Raw genomic sequence first — 12,501 nt, forward strand, 5'->3', positions numbered from 1 at the left:
AACAGAAATAACCTAAATCCCATCACAGAGTCAATTGCCAGTCATTATAGGGAATGACTACTACCAGCTGCCCAGCCAAGTTGATACCTGACCTTAACTACCACACCACCCCAAACAGGCATGGATAATGGGATTTACAAAACATCACAGAATGGAGCACAATGGCTAGAAGGGCCACATCAAGGAATTCACTGCAAGATCACTTTGGGTAGTATTGACATTTCACAGTGTTCAGTCTTGATATCCATGAGCATGGTTTGTTCTTCCATTTCTATAGATTTCTTTTAGTTTCTTGAAGAAATGTTTTGTAGTTTTCTTTATATAAGCCTTTTGTATCTTTGGTTTGGTTTATTCCTAATTATTTTATCTTTTTGGTAGCTATTGTAAATGATATTGTTTTCTTTATTTCCTTTTCAGAGTTCTCTTTGTTGGAATAGGGGAATCCAAATGATTTTTCTATGTTGATCTTGTACCCTGTCACTTACTGAATCTTTCAATTAATTCTGGTATTTTTCTTCCTGAGTCTCTGGAATTTTGTATGTATAGAATCATATCATCTGCAAGTAGAGACAGTTTTACTTCTTCCTTACCAGTTTGGATGCCTTTCATTTTCCTTTCTTGCTTTATTGCCCTGGCCAGGATTTCCAATACAGTATTGAATAGGAGTAGTGATAGAGGGCATTCTAGTCTGTTTCTCCTTCACAAGGGAAGTGCTTTCTGTGTCTCTCCATTGATGATAATGCTCACTGTTGGTTTTGCATATATGGGGGAAGCATCTTCTTGCAACCAGAAGATGTTTCTCTGCAAACCATTAGGATAGACAATCTCATGATCTCGCTGAACAAACTTGGAATGAAATGGTTAATGAGGAACAAAAATAGTACATGAATTTCATTTTTTTTTTTAACTTTTCATGTAAGAAACTACTGTAAAATTTTAGATTGTACTTTGGGATATATAATAGGTATGACTCCTTCAGGATGCTTAGAATTATTCTAGATTATGTGTATCAGTAAAACAATTTTTTTAAAAAACCGATTAATTTTCTGTCTACTAAAAACAGGGTTTTCTACCATTGTAGCTTATTTGGGCTTGTTTGTCACTCTTGATATTAAAAAATGTGATGGTGGCCTTGACTGTGCTAGAGTGCTGTTGCTCTGAAGCTGAAAATTTGTGAATGGTATATGTTTGTGTGTAGTTTGAGGTATGGTGCCTATGTGACCTCAATTGCATTTTAAATATTTAAGAATTTTTCAGTTGGAAGATTCTGACAGAAAAGTAAATATATGTGTGATTTCTCCAAATAGAATTATCTGTGTTGTTGAGAGGTTGACCTTTTAGTAATTCCCCTTCATGGATATAGGAGCCTTCACATTCATTACACTAATTGGTGAAAATTTGACCCTCTTAGGCCATGGTGCAAATCTCAAGATAGCACCTGGGGTATTAAGTGAGCAGTACTTAAGCAAAAGTAATATAGGAAAGAATGAATTGCCTTGTTTGCACAGTTTACAGTACAGTAATACAATATTACATAACATTTCCACCCTTCCTTAGGGAAGAACTTAGTGATTTTCTGTCACCCCAGTGGAATATTTAAGGAGATTATGATTTAGGAAATCTTAGAATAGACCTATGGTTTGATTAGTGATGTCTTTATTTTTAAATAATCTTTGTTAAAAGTAAAATGATAATAGTGTTTTGTTACCTTTATTTTTTTTCATAGTTTTCCTATAGTGGTATAGTCATACTATATAGCCATAAATTATAAATTCTCTGGTGGCTATCCCAAACATTGTAGTTACAGACACTGTCCTAGGGTAGACAGAGTGGGCATTGCACTTGGAATATTGACACATAGAGTTATGTATTCTGATTCCAGACACATGTCCACTCACTGTCTTACAAATCAATCTTCAAAGTGACATCTTTGCTTTTTAGCAGTAAAGATTTTTTTTTTTTTTTTTTTGCCAAATTTGCCTAATGCAGTATGTTATTGATTTCTTGACAGCTGCATCCATGGACTTTGATTATTTATCCAAGTAGAATGAAATATTTGACAACTTCAGTATTTTTTCTGTTTATCATGATATTTATTGGTCCAGTTGTGAGAATTTTCATTTTGTTTACATTCAGATTTAATCCATACTGAAGGCTGTAGTCTTCACTTTGAGGGGCAGTTTATTGTAGCTACAGAATCCTGACCCTTGCTCTCATCTAGACTACTTGTTTTCTACCCATCTCATATCACCATTATGGTGATTCCCTTTGCCTTTTCTGTGGCATTTCTGGTTTTCTGTGAGTTGTGAATTCCCTTTTTTGATCTGTTCCCTTTTTTGATGGCATGCATCCTTGAATACATTCCCGGTGAACATATGTAGGAGATAAAATTTTTGAGATCATAAATGTCTGAAAATGCTTTTATTCTCTCCCACCATTGAAAGTTTAAGAGCATATAGATGGATATAATTTTCTTTCAGAATTTTAAAGACATTCCTCTCTGGTCTTCTAGCAGCCAATTTTCTTACATAAAAGCAGTTTCTTTTATTTCTTGAAGTTTTTAGAAACTTATTTTTTCCACAGTAGTCCAAAATGATATACATTGGTGATGGTATATTTTCATCCTGTGTGCTCAGCAGTCTGTAAACTCTTTAAATCGAAATTATGTTCTTCAGTCCTAGGAAATGTAAATACTTCATTGATAATTGTCTCCCCTCCATTTTTCTGGTTTCTTTTTCTGTAACTCCTGTTGAGATGTTGGACTGCAACTATTGATACTCCAATTTGTCTTAACTTTTCTGACATGTTTTCCATTTTTGTTATTGTGTTCTTCTTTTGGGGAGTGTAGTGCAGTGAATTGTTTAAAATGGCCCTTCAAGCCATACTCCTCCATTTGTGATGTGTTGTAAATCTTGCCTCTATACCTGTTTAGTGGAGCTTTGGTGGCATAGTGCCTAAGGCACTTGACTGCTAACCAGAAGGTTGGTGGTTTAAACTCACCAGCCACTCCTTGGAAGGAAGGTTGGGCTATCTACTTCTGTAGTGATACTGTCTTAGGAACCCATGGAGGGGTTGCTATGAGTCAGAGATGTCTTGAGGGCACATAACAACAGCAACATACCTGTTTAGGGTGGGATGTATCTTGAGTCCTGCTTTGCTGGAGGGTGTGACTCAAGGTACCACCCTTAGTTTCCTTGAGGGCATATATGTGAATGTTTAGGCCAAGTTCACGCTTTCTTGCTCCTGATGATGTGTTTGGTTTGTCATCATCTCACTCCTGGAATTGAGACAACAGCCAGTCATCTGACCTACCAAATTGGGTTTTCCAGCCCCTGCAATCATGTAAGTGAGGAAAATCCTCCAGACCTATGCCAGATCCATAAATTTGGAACTTGCTAGACTGCTAGACCCCCCATTATGGAAGCCATTTCCTTGGCAGTTTGTGAGTCCTGTGAGATGTTACAGCAAAATATGGAACCCTAAGACTGGAAGGAGAGTACTGAGGGGAGGAGGAGGAATATTAGAATGATAGAGTGGTACAGCAGTTTTGAAGTTACACATTTGGGATGTCTTTAACCTCTGCCTCCTAGGGACCAGCCTCATGCTGATCCTTCTAAAAGAAATTATTCAAGCAGGGAGATATCTGCATGTTCCATCTTCCATTCCTCTATTAATTTTTTTTTTCTTCCTCTGTTTGCTACACTATTATGTTTTTTTAATTTCTAAAAGCTTTGGATTTTTTGTTTGTTTGTTTTCTAAGTGTTCTTTAAAATAACATCCTGTCCTTGTTTATGAGTGAAATAAGATCTCTGAAAAAAATGTTTTAACTTTTGGAAGAAGCTACTGGATCTAGTATTTCTTCTAAACTCCACTGATCCGTATATTTGGGTTTATTTGTTCATACTAAAGCAGGGTCAGCCATGCATTAGGTTGGAGTGGGAACGAGGTTTAGAGATCCATTTATATCTTGAACATTTTAAACCTGTCCTACTTAATTTAGCTCTCTGTCCTCCCTCAGCACCTAGCTATCTGGTGTTGTGAGGGCCAAATCTTTTGGAGAAGTCTGCAATATGACTTATTAGCTTTCTTTACTGCTGACTCAGACTGTTTCTTGTGTCTGCTAAATGCTTTGTCACTTGTCCACATGCTTTCTAGTTTCCAAAATTTTTTCATCATTGATGCCTAGTCCTTCTGCTTTTGTGGGTGTGTGTGTAGTTTGAGGTAGAAACATTATAGGTGTTTTTCTATCTACTGCCTTAACATGGAAGCTATTCTTTTTCCATTTTGTGTTCACTGTTGTCGGGTACCTCGTGGGTACTACCCATGGCTTGATAAACACTGCTCATTTGAGGTGGAGACTTACAATATGCATGCAGCATTTTTTTTTTTTTTTTAATTTCAATTTTTTTTAATTTTCCTGAAGTCTTCCACAACTTTCTTACACTGTTTGGCTTTAATCCCATCATCATGGTGGATCTCTTTATTGTCCAGTGTTTCTAAATTTTCATCATGCCTTTGACATAGACATTTATTTTGCCTAACATGCTTGCACGGTGTTTGGTCAATATCAGCAACTTTGCTCCTATGATCACTTATGTGCCTTTAGATTTTTATAATTACAATCTATCTGACTGGGACATGTTGGATTTATAGTTTTTTAAAATTAACTTAATCCTTCAAACAGGGCTAAAATTTAGCCGGAATAATTTTTTTTTTTTTTTAAACCAGTCTGCACATATATGGCATGTACAGTACAATTATTTCCTCTGGATTTCTTGGAAGATGTCATTGTGATGTCTGCACCCCCACCCCGGGAAGTCAGCTTGTCCTATGGATAAGATTCTTAACCCAAAATTTTAAAGAGTGACAAAATAAAATGGCTTTAACCACTAGACAACTTGGGAAAAAGCTAAGTCAATACTCAAAATCATTCCTGTTTATAATTTTTTAGTACTTAAGGAAATCTATAAACCACTCTGTTGTATTTTGTGTTATATTGTATGCTGGCATTTATGAGGAAGAATGCAGAATTGGGATTGGAGGAAGACTCATTATCAATCTGCAATATGCAGATGAAATAACCTTGCTTGCTGAAAGTGAAGATGACTTGAAGCATTTACTGATGAAGATCAAAGACTATAGCCTTCAGTATACACCTCAACATAAAAAAAAAAAAAAAAATCCACAAAACTGGATCAATAAGCAACATCATGGTAAAGGGAGAAAAGATTCATATTGTCAAGGATTTCATTTTACTTGGATCCACAATCAATGCCAATGGAAGCAGCAGTCAAGAAATCAAAGGATGTATTGCATTGAGCAATTCTGCAAAAGACCTCTATATGAGGGTGGAAGATGGAGTCTTTCCTGTACCACACACATTAGTTCCCTTCTTCTTGTTATGTGCCATCAAGTTGGACCCGACTCATAGCGACCCCTTGAGTTTCTGAGGCAGTATCACTATGGAAGTAGATTGCCCCATCTTCCTTCTGAGGAGTGGCTGGTGGGTTTGAACCGCCAGTTTTCTTCTTAGCAGTCAAGTCCCTTAGGCACTTTGCTACCAGAGCTGCTCTAGCATCTTAGTACCTGAAAAACTAGGTGCAGCAGTTTGAAGAGGGGATTCTGGCACTCTGAACAGCTCATTAAGTCAGAGTACACCAGACTCAAGGGAGTAGGATTAGAAAGGAGAAGGACAATGCAATTACCCGGAAAGAATAAAAAAAGGCAAACCTGGTCTGTGGAGTGCCGACTGGCCAGCAAGACAGGGCATCATAGGGCTCCCTGGGGCAGTGGCGGGGACACACTGAAGGACCTGCAGCCACTCCATGGATCTACTTTTAGCTGCTTTTTTTTTCCCCCCAAGTAAATTTAGGACCTCTGGGAGGGAGCAGAGACCCCTCTGGCTCCAGGTGCTGCTGAATCTGGAGCAGAGAGGGGAATTGCCACAAGTGGGTGGGCCCTGGGACAAACTCCCATTGTGGACTAGAGCGGCTATCCTGGTCAGCTTTTTGGCACAGAGGTGCCTGGCGAGTGGGGTTTTTGTAGCTGAACCTGGCAGAAAGTGGTGACCCCCTAGCAATTGGGGGCTTTGGGAAACTTGAGCTTCAGGCTTGTGAGTAACAGTATAACGTCATCATTAGTGGACCACTCAAAGCCCTGGAAACGGCTACTGGCACCTTGGAGATTTTTTTTTTTTCTCTCTCTCTTTTCTTTCTCCTTTCCCTGCCTCTCCCCTGCCTCATCCAATAGAAAAACCACATTAAGCCACCATAACACCTGTCGACTTGAATCCTAAACTCCCTTCATAACAGAGACCTGCATCCACATTCCACACAGTGATTGCATCATCACAAAGAAAACTGCAGAGCAACTCAGCACACCTGAATGACACCAAAAATAAAATACACAAGCTCCATCTTTTAAAAAAAAAAAAAAATCATAAAACCAAAACAAAACAAATCAATACATAACTAACAATTAAAGACAACTTCAAAATGTCTAGGAAACAATAGGCAACCTCAAACAAAAACAAACAAACAAAAAAACCACAGGATAAGAATAGAAGTAAAATCCCAAACAAAAGTCTCATTAAATATGGAGGGAGCGGAGGCAATAGAATTATTCAAGAAGGAATTTAGAAGATATGTTTATAGAACTCTAAAAGAGCTTAAGGAAACCCCAAACAGAATCAAGGAGAACACATACAGTACCTTGGAAGAACTCAGGAAAACCATTCAAGATCAAAATAGGAAGAGTAATACACAATCAGACCTCATACAAAAACAGCCGTTAGAAATCCAGAAGCTGAATACAAAACTTAACAGAATTACACAACACAGTGGAAGCACAAAAGAGTATTCTAGAACTGGCTGAAGAACACATTTCCCAGCTAGAAGATAAATCCTTTGATGTCAGCCTGTAAGAAGAAAAATCAGAACAAAGATTTAAGAGAAATGAAGAGAACCTTATAGTTACATGGGATGACATGAATATAAACAACATACACATCATTGGAATTCCAGAACAAGAAGAGACAAACAAAACCACTGAAAAAAATGTGGAAGATTTACTAACAGAAAACTTTCCCATATCATGAATGAAGGAAAGCTATTCATCCAAGGAGCTTAAAGAACCCCATACAGGATAGATACCAAGAAAAAAACACCAAGGCATATCATCATCAAACTTTACAAAAACAAAGACAAAGAAAGAATCTTGTGATCTGCCCAAGACAAAAGAAATATTACTTATAATAAATAATCAAACAGTTAGGCTCAGTTCTGATTGCTTAGTGGAAACCACTCAGGTAAAAAGGCAATGGGATGGCATATACAAAACACTGAAGGAAAAGAAATTCCAACCAAGAATCCTATGTCTAGCCAAACTGTCCCATCAAATCAAAATCAGGACACATGACATCAACACTGAAATCAAATCAGAAATGTTCTTATGTGCCATTGTGTCAGCCCCAACTCATAGCGACCCCTCCTTGGATTTCTGAGGTGGTATCACTACAGAAGTAGATTGCTCAACTTTCTTTCCAAGGAGTGGCTGGTGGGTTTGAACCATCAGCCTTCTGGTTAGCAGTCAAGTAAGTGCCTTAGGCACTATGCTCCCAGAGCTCCTAAATCAGAAATAGACACTGAAAATATGACCATAAAATGTTGTACACAAAAATCAAGGAAGTCAATCTGCACACAACAGCAGCAACTAACCAAATAGAGGAAATAAAAGTTCTAGGTACAAACTTACAAATGGAGAGGAAAACAGGACAATGTCCTCATAGAATGAACTGTTCCAAGATAGGTTGTTGTTGTTATGTGCCGTTGAGTTGGACCCGACTCATAGCGACCCCTCCTTGGGTTTCCGAGGCAGTATCACTATGGAAGTAGATTGCCCCATCTTCCTTCCAAGGAGTGGCTGGTGGATAGAGGTAAGAATTCACTTCAAGGTAACCACAGGGAAAATGAACAACCCCCCTAAGCCAATCCATCAGGAAGGAAAACATACAGATTTAGTAAGCACAAAACCAACAATAAAGAAGAAAGAGAGGGAACACTTGATAGCAAAACAAACTCAGCACAGAAAAGTATATGGACCAAGGAAACTCCAACAACATGACAAAAAAAAAAAAAAAATGACAGCAATCATTTCATACCTATCACTAATTACACTCAATTGGAAGAATTAAATGCACAAATCAAGAGAAAGAGAGTGGCAGACTGGTTAAGAAAAAAGCACCCATCGATATACTGCCTGCAAGAGACCCACCTTAGACACAAAGATAAAAACAAATGAAGAGTTAAGGGATGGAAAAAAAATATACCAAACCAACTAACCAAAAAAGAGCAGGATTGGAGATATTAATTTCTGATAAAGTAGACTTTAATGTGAAAAACAACATAAGAGACAAAGAAGGTTAGTATATAATGCTGAAAGGATCAACTGACCAAGAATAGATCATGATAATAAATACCTATGCACCCAATGAAAGTGTTCCAAAATATGTGAAGCAAATATTAATTGAATTAAAAGGAAAACTCGACAACTCTACAATAGTAGTAGGAGACTTTAATAAACCACTTTCAAGAAGGGACAGATCAACTAGAAAAAAAACTCAACAAAAATACAGAAGAACTCAACAATACAATCAACGCACTTGACTTCATAGACATACAGAGCATTCTTCTCCAGTGCACATGGATCCTCCTCCAGAGTAGATCATATGTTAGGACACAAACAAGCCTCAAGAAGTTCAAAAATATTGAAATGTTACAAAGCATCTTCTTGGACTACAGTGCTATGAAATTATAAATTAATAATAGGAAGATCAAGGAAAAAACATCAAACATGGAAGTTGAACAATACACTGCTCAAAAACTACTGGGTAATGGAAGAAATAAAAAATGAAGTAATGAAAATTCCTAGAAACAAATGAAAATGAAGATATATTATACCAAAATTGATGGGACATAGCAAAAGCAGTACTCAGAGGTCAGTTTATACCAATAAATGGATACATCAAAAAAGAGGAAAGAAACAAAATCAACACCCTAATCCAACAATTAGAAAAAGAACAACAAAAGAATCCTACACTGTCTAGAAGTAAGGAAATAATAAAGATCAGAGCAGAAATAACTGAAACAAGAAAACAATAGAGAAAATCAACAAAACAAGAAGTGGGTTCTTCAAAATTATTAACAAAATTGACAGACCGTTGGCAAATCTAACAAATGAAAGAGAAGATGCAATTTACAAGAATAGGAAATGAAAAGCGTGTCATCACTATAGAACAAAACTGAAATAAAAAAAAATACTGGCAGAATATTATGAAAAATTACTCCAACAGATTTGAGAACCTGGAAGAGATGGACAAGTTTCTGGAATCACAAGACTTAACTAAACTATCCCACTCAGAGATAGAATACTTGAACAGACCCATAACAAGAGAAATTGAACGAGTTGTGAAAAAAAAAAAAATCCGCACAAGGAAAAGCCCTGGCCCTGATGGCTTCACTGGAGAATTTTACCAAATAATCAGGGAAGAGTTGACACCTGTTCTACTCAAGCTATTCCAGAACGTAGAAAAAGATGGAGTACTCCCAGACTCATTTTATGAAGCAAGCATAACACTAATTCCAAAACCAGATAAAGACACCACTAAAAAGGAAAACTAAAGACCAATATCCTCTCATGAACATAGATGCAAAAATCTTCAACAAAATCCTAGCCAACAGATCCAGCAACATACAAAATACATCCTGATCAAGTGGGATTTTTACCTGGTATGCAAGGATGGTTCCACATCAGTAAAACAATCAATGCAATCCACCTCATAAAACAAAAGAACCATATCATTATATCAATTGATGCAGAAAAGGCATTTGATAAAATACAATACCTGTTCTTGTTCAGAACTCTCAGCAAAATAGGGATAGAAGGAAAATTAGTCAACATGATAAAGGGCATATATGCAAAGCCAGGGGCCACCATCATCATTAATGGAGAAATACTCAAAATGTTCCCTTACAAATAAGAACCGGACAGGGATGCCCTCTATCACTGCTCCTATTTACATTTTTTTGGAAGTCCTGGCCAGGGCAACAAGGTAAGAAAGAGAAATAAAAGGCATTCATGTTGGCTAAGAGGAAGTAAAGCTATCTGTTTGTGGATGATATGATCCTGTAGATAGAAAACCCAAAAGAATCTAGGAAAAAATCTTACCAGAGACACAAAAGACCTATACAAAGAAAACTATAAAACAATACTACACGAGACAACAAGGGCTTTACATAAATTGAAGAACCTGCTTTGTTCACAGATAGGTAGACTAAATATTGTGAAAATGTCAATACTACCTAAAGCAATCTACACATTAAATGCAATGTCAATCCAGATACCCACAAAATTTTTTAAGGACATGGAAAAACCAATTACTGACTTCATACGGAAAGGAAAGAGACCTTGGATAAGCAGAGCACTACTGAAGAAGAACAACAAAGTGGGATGTCTCACACTCCTAGATCTTAAAACCTACTATATAGCCACAGTAGTCAAAACAGTGTGGTATTGATACAATGATAGACAGGTAGACCAATGGAACAGAATTGAAATCCCAGAAATAGACCCCTCTATCTCCGGACAGCTGATCTTTGACAAAAGTCCAAAACCCATTAAATGGGAAAGAGATAACCTCTTTAACAAATGGTGCTGGCAAAACTGGATATCCACTTGCAGAAAAATGGCACAAGACCCATATTTCACCCCATACACAAAAACAAACTCAAGTTGGATCAAAGACTTAAATGTAAAACCCATAGCTATAAAATTCATCAAAGATAAAATGGGGTCAAATCTGGGGGTCCTGAATTATGGCATAAATAGACTATCAGGCATAACCCAGAATGCAGAGGAGGTAGAAGAGAAGCTAGATGATGAGGCCTTTTAAAAATTCTTACATGCATCGAAAGACTTTGTCAAAAGGGTAAAAAGAGAACCTACAGATTGGGAGAAAATATTTGCCTATGACATATCTACCAAAGGACTTATCTCCAAAATCTCTAGAAAACTTTTAATACCTCAATGCCAAAAAGACAAACAATCCAGTTCAAAAATGGGCAAGAGACGTGAACAGACACTTCACTAAAGGCAATATGCTGGCGGCCAACAAAGCACATGCCGAATTGCTCACGATCTTTAGTCATTAGAGAGATGCAAATCAAAACAATGATGAGATATTACCTCACCCCAGCAATAATAGCAAAGTTCAACAGGACAGAAAATAACAAATGCTGGCAATGTTGTGGAGAGATTGGAACTCTCATACACTGCTGGTGGGATTGTAAAATGGTACAACCATTGTGGCAAATGGTATGGCGTTTTCTTAAAAAACTGAAAATAGAGATACCATTTGACCCAGCAATTCTATTTGGTAGGAATATATCCAAAAGAGGTGAGAGGCAAGACATGAAGAGACATATGCACAGTTATGTTCATCACAGCACAGTTCACTCACTATAACAAAGTGATGGAAACAACCTAAATGCCCATCAGTGGATAAGTGGATAACCAAATTATGGTACATTAACACAATGGAATATTACATTATGTAGTGCTATATTAAAGAACATTGAAAGGTACATGAATCATCTCACAATGTGCATGAGCCTGGTGGACATTACACTGAGTGAAATAATTCAATTGCAGAAAGACGAATATTGTATGAGCCCATTACTGTAAAAAGACTGAAAAAGTTTTGCTTAAAGAAGGGAACTCAACTTTGTAAGTAAGCAGGGTGGGGAGGGAAGGGTAAGGATTAATTTTGGGCTAGTTGGGGGTGACAGACTGAGGTGTGTAAGAGGAGGGATGGTATGGACAGAGGCTGTGACCACCATGATAACATTAGAAAAAGGGAGGACACCAAATTGTGCACATAAGATCTATATAACAGAGGCTAGTACTAGTGTATCCATAACACCGTATTACCTTTAACACCAAACATCAGGCTACAGATACACACATAAACATCTGAGATGATCAGATGGGGATCAGTGAAGAGGATTATACTCTAGACCAAGGATAGGTGCGCTGAGGCTCATATACTGATAGCACTGATACAAAATACCTGCAATCCTTACAGAACCAAAAGAAGACAGGCATAATGCAATCCCTTACAGCCAGACACTAGGAGAGCGATCAGGACCATAGTACTGGGGGACACCAGACTCAATTGGCACAATAAAATACATAAAAATCTTTTCCCACAACCTAAGTTGGTGAGTAGTGACTGGATCCTTAAAAGCTTTCAAGTGGCCATCTAAGATGAAGCTAATGGTCTCCTATCGTTGGGAGTGAAGAGGAGTGCAAACAAAACAAAACAATGACATTTGTAAGCAATCTGCCCTAGGACATGATGGACCTTGAGACCAGAAGAACTAGATGGTGCCTGGCTACCAATGCCAACCACTCAGGAAAGGATCAAAACTGGAGATCCTGGATAGA

The sequence above is a fragment of the Orycteropus afer genome, unplaced genomic scaffold (assembly GCF_000298275.1).
Source record: "Orycteropus afer afer isolate SDZICR_OR568_19922 unplaced genomic scaffold, OryAfe1.0 scaffold00440, whole genome shotgun sequence".
NCBI classification, from domain to species: Eukaryota; Metazoa; Chordata; class Mammalia; order Tubulidentata; family Orycteropodidae; genus Orycteropus; species Orycteropus afer.